The sequence below is a fragment of the Drosophila gunungcola genome, unplaced genomic scaffold (genome assembly GCF_025200985.1).
Source record: "Drosophila gunungcola strain Sukarami unplaced genomic scaffold, Dgunungcola_SK_2 000166F, whole genome shotgun sequence".
NCBI classification, from domain to species: Eukaryota; Metazoa; Arthropoda; class Insecta; order Diptera; family Drosophilidae; genus Drosophila; species Drosophila gunungcola.
Window position 1 is genome coordinate 1 of NW_026453327.1, and position 5,654 is coordinate 5,654.

The 5,654-nt window shown below is 23.6% G+C and overlaps 2 pseudogenes; one reads left to right on the top strand and one right to left on the bottom strand.

The window, feature by feature from the left end:
• Positions 1 to 779: 779 nt before the first annotated feature.
• On the bottom strand, positions 780 to 2,539 carry LOC128265855 (cytochrome b-like; annotated as a pseudogene).
• Positions 2,540 to 3,385: 846 nt separating this feature from the next.
• LOC128265856 (NADH-ubiquinone oxidoreductase chain 4-like) lies at positions 3,386 to 5,367 on the top strand (annotated as a pseudogene).
• The last annotated feature ends 287 nt before the right edge of the window (positions 5,368 to 5,654 follow it).

Below are 5,654 nucleotides of genomic sequence, written 5' to 3' on the forward strand. Positions count from 1 at the left end.
AAATGTTAAAAAAAAAAAAATTTAATTTAACTTTCTTATTTTGTATTTTTTTTTTTAATTATTTATGATTAATTAATAGTTTGACAGTTCAGAATTACGCTTTTAATTTTATTAAAATCGGAAAACGATATCATATAGCTGCCACAGGAACTATCAAATAAGCTTCAAATAGCTTCAATGTAAAAATACACGCAAGTCAATCATAATTTTAATGTTTTCAAGAATATTTAATTTTTGCAATAGATGCAAGGGTATATGAACTTCGGCTTGCCGAAGTTTGCTTCCTTTCTTATTTTAATTGGAACTTATAATATAGTTTATTCTTTTCATTATCAAATTTATATATTATTTTTAATTATTATACTTACTATAGCTTTAGTTTGATTAACAATTTCATTAGCTGAAACTAATCGCACATTTTTTGATTTTGCTGAAACAGAATCTGAATAAATTTCAGGGTTTAATGTAGAATATAGAAGAGGATTATTTGCTTTAATTTTTATAGCTGAATATGCAAGAATTTTATTTATAAGAATATTGTTTTGTGTTATTTTCTTAGGTTGTGATGTATTTAATTTATTATTTTATGTAAAATTAACTTTTATTTCTTTTGTATTTATTCGAGCTGGTGGTACTTTACCTCGATTCTGTTATGATAAAAAAATATATTTGGCTTGAAATTTCTTTTTATCTTTTTCTTTAAATTGTTTGTTATTTTTCATTGGTTTTAAAATTTTATTATTTTTTTTATTATAATGAATTTCGAGCTCCAATTCAAGTTAATAAATAACTGTTACTAATATAGTTCAAAATAATATTTGATTAATAGGGTAAAATTTAATTCCTCGGAATTTTCTTAAATTATAAAATGGTAAAATTATTAAAATAGATCGTAAAATAGCATAAGAAAATAAAAAATATCATTCAGATTGCATATGGGCAGGAGTAACTAATGGATTTGCTGGGATAAAATTATCAGGATCACCTAATAAATTTGGGCTAATTAGTACTAAGCAATTAAAATAAAAATTATTACAATAAATCCCACAATATCCTTAAATGTGAAATATGGGTGGAAAGGAATTTTATCAATATTAGAATTTAATCCAATAGGGTTATTAGATCCTGTTTGGTGTAAAAATAATAAATGAATTATTGTTATAGCAAGAACAATAAATGGTAGAATAAAATGAAATGTAAAAAATCGTGTTAAAGTAGCGTTATCTACAGCAAATCCTCCTCATAATCATTGAACTAAATCTATTCCTAAGTAAGGGATAGCTGATAATAAATTTGTAATTACAGTAGCTCCTCAAAATGATATTTGTCCTCATGGTAAAACGTATCCTATAAAAGCTGTTCCCTATTACTAAAAATAAAATAATTACACCTACTAATCAAGTTGGGGTAAATAAATAAGACCCGTAATATATTCCTCGTCCTAAATGTAAATAAATACAAATAAAACAAGAAAGAAAGCAAACTTCGCAAGCTGAAGTTCATATACCCTGCCAGCAATTGTAAAAATTAAACGTTTTTGAAAACATTAAAATTATGATTTACTTGCGTATATGTCTAATAACATTGAAGCTATGATGATTTGCAGCTCAATTATTAAATAGTTCTTTTATATATTTTTATTATTTCTATGGGAGCTGTATGATATAGTCGTCTGATTTTGTTGTAATTTAAACCGTAATTCTAAAATATTTAACCATTACTATATGTCGAAGAACTAAAAAAAAATTTAAAAAAAACAGCAAAGCTATAATTTTTTTTGTATTTTTTTTACCGATTGTTCCTATGGGAGCTATATGATATAGTCGTCCGATTTTGATGAAATTTAAAAATTAATTCTGAAATAATTAACCATTATTATAAGTCGAAGGACTAAAAAAAAAAATAAAAAACAGCAAAGTTATAATTTTTTTTAATTTATTTTTCGATTGTTCCTATGGGAGCTATATGCTATAGTCGTCCGATCCGGCTCGTTCCGACTTATATACTACCTGCAATAGAAAGACAACTTTGGGAAAGTTTCATTCAGCTTTAAAACTGAGAGACTAGGACGGACAGACGGACAGACTGACAGACTGTCAGACTGACAGACTGACAGACGGACAGACGGACATGGCTAGATCGACTCGCCGAGTGATACTGATCAAGAATATATACTTTATAGGGTCGGAAATGTCTCCTTCACTGCGTTGCAAACTTCTGACTGAAATTAGAATACCCTCTGCAAGGGTATAAAAAATAATGCACTGTTAGCATGTAGAGTTCGTAATAATCAACCATAATTTACATCTCGACAAATATGATTAACTCTATAAAAAGCTAAATTTACATCTGTTTTATAATGTATTGCTAAAAATAATCCTGTTGAAATTTAAATAAATAAACATAATCCAAGTAATTATCAAAAATTTCATCATCTTTAAATATAAATAGGAGCTGGTAAATCTACTAAAGCATTATTAGCAATTTTGAGTAAAGAGTGTGAAGTTCGTAAAGGTTTATTCATTAATTAAGTTATTATTCGAATAGGACCCTTAAACCATTTAGTAATTTTTAATACTACAATTAAAATAATTAATAAATAATTTATTAATAATATTGTAATAAAATTTTTTGGAAAAAATATAAAATTTATTTATAAATAAATAATTTTCTAATATATATGAATTTATATTAATTAATGAATCCATTTCTCTATTTATTAAAAAAAATGGAATAGAAGATTTGTCAATAATAAATGATATAATTAATAATAAAAATAAAATTAATAAAGAAAATAAAATAAGTTTAATTGATAAATTAAATATTTCATTTGAAGCTAAAGAAGCTAAAAAAATTACGAATAAAATATATGAATATCAAATACTTTTAGTTATCAATCCTAAAATTAAACAAACAAAGCTAATGGATGAATTATATTTAAATAAATTAAAAAAAGTTTTAATGATTAAAGAATATAATGTTAATTGAATAATTTTAAGAGGTAGTTTATTTAAAATATTAATTTTGGGGATTATTGAAAAAGAAATTTCTTTTCTCTTGAAGTTTTAAAAGAAATAATCTTATTTTTGATTAACAAGACCAATGTTTTTATTAAACTATTAAAACTAATGATTATAATTTTGTATTGAAGTTTACCTTTAATTTTATTTATTTTAGGTTTATTTTGTTTTGTTTCCAATCGAAAACATTTACTTTCAATACTTTTAAGTTTTGAATTTATTGTTTTAATATTATTTTTCATATTATTTATTTATTTAAATATATTAAATTTTAAAAGTTATTTTAGAATGATATTTTAACATTTAGAGTATGTGAAAGAGCTTTAGGTTTATCAATTTTAGTTTCTATAATTCGTACTCATGGAATGGTTATTTTCAGTCTTTTAGAATTATATAATGTTAAAAATTATTTTTTTTTATTATTTTTAGTTCCATTCAAATCATATATATTAAATGGTCCAAATTATAATATTTTTTATTAGATTTATTGTTTTTATTAATAAATAATTTTATAAACTCTTGATCAAAAATTTATTATTTTTTAGGGTGTGATATTCTTTCTTATTGGTTGGTAATATTAAGTTTATTAAATTGTTCTTTAATATTATTAGCTAGAGAAAGAGTTAATAAATATAATAATTTAAAAATTTTTTTTTAGTAAATATTGTTATTTTATTATTGTTATTAATTTTATTAGAAGAATAAGATTATTTTTATTTTTTTATTTTTTGAAAGAAGATTAATTCCTACATTATTTTAAATTTAGGTAGAGGTTATCAGCCTGAGCGACTACAAGCTGGAGCTTATTTATTATTTTATAAATTATTAGTAAATTTACCTATATTAATTGGTATTTTTAATGTAATAAATTAAATTATTTAATTAATTATTTAATAAATAATTTTATATTTAATTACGACTTATTATATTTTTTATTTTGTGTTCTTTTTAGTAAAAACACCTATACTTCTACCCTTGCAGAGGGTATTATAGTTTCAGTCAGAAGTTTGAAACCAGCATCACTAGGAGAGTCGATCTAACCATGTCGTCTGTCCGTCCGTCTATCCGTCCGTTTCTACGCAAACTAGTCTCTCAGTTTTAAAGATATCTGCATGAAACTTACCCAAAAGTTGTCTTTCTATTGCAGGTAGTATATAAGTCGGATCGAGCCGGATCGGACGACTATAGCATATAGCTCCCATAAGAACAATCGAAAAATAAATAAAAAAAATATAAATTTGGTGTTTTTTAATTTCTTGTTTAGTTCTTCGAGACATAGTAATGGGTAAATATTGCAGAATTACGGTTTAAATTTCATCAAAATCAGATTACAATAACTTAAAGCTCCCATGAGTACAATAAAAATATTAAAAAAAAATTATAATAATTTAATTTTCTTATTTTGTAATTTTTAAGAAAATCTTTATGATTAATTAATAGTTTGACAGTTCAGAACTACGCTTTTAATTTTATTAAAATCGGAAAACGATATCATATAGCTGCCATAGGAACTATCAAATAAGCTTCAAATAGCTTCAATGTAAACATACCCGCAAGTCAATCATAATTTAATGTTTTCAAGAATATTTAATTTTTGCACTAGCTGTAAGGGTATATGAACTTAGGCTTGCCGAAGTTTGCTTCCTTTCTTGTTTTAGTTCATTTGTGATTACCTAAGACTCATGTTGAAGCTCCTGTTTCTGGGTCAATAACTTTAGCTGGTATTATAATAAAATTATGAGGCTATGGATTATTACGAGTTATTTCTTTTTTACAATTAATAAATTTAAAATATAGATTTGTTTGAATTAGAATTAGATTAGTAGGAGGTGTATTAGTTAGATTAGTATGTTTACGTCAAACTGATTTAAAGGCTTTAATTGCTTATTCATCTGTTGCTCATATAGGAATTGTTTTAGCGGGGTTATCAACAATAACTTATTGAGGGTTATGTGGTTCTTATACTATAATAATTGATCATGGGCTATGTTCTTCAGGGTTATTTTGTTTAGCTAATGTGTCATATGAACGTTTAGGTAGTCGTAGAATATTAATTAATAAGGGTTTATTAAATTTTATACCTGCTATAACATTATGATGATTATTCTGCTAATATGGCTGCTCCACCTACATTAAATTTGTTAGGAGAAAGTTTTTTATTAAATAGAATTGTGTCTTGGTCATGAATTTCAACAATTATATTATCTTTTTGTCATTTTTTAGAGCACCTTATACTCTTTATCTTTATTCTTTTAGTCAACAAGGTAAATTATTTTCTAAAAGAAGAGGAGTAAAAATTCGAGAATATTTATTAATATTATTACATTGATTACCTTTAAATTTATAAATTTAAAAAGAGAATCATGTATTTTATGATTATTATATTTAAATAGTTTAAAAAAAATAATAATTTGTGGTGTTAGTGATATGAAAAAATTCATTTTAGATCGTGAAATATTTATCAATTTGTAAAATTATATTTATTAATTCAATTTCTATTATATATATAGAGCAGATGAAAATATTAATCGATTTATTATATTAGTATTAATATTTGTTTTATCAATAATATTATTAATTATTAAACCTAATATAATTAGAATTTTATTAGGATGAGATGGATTAGGGTTGGTA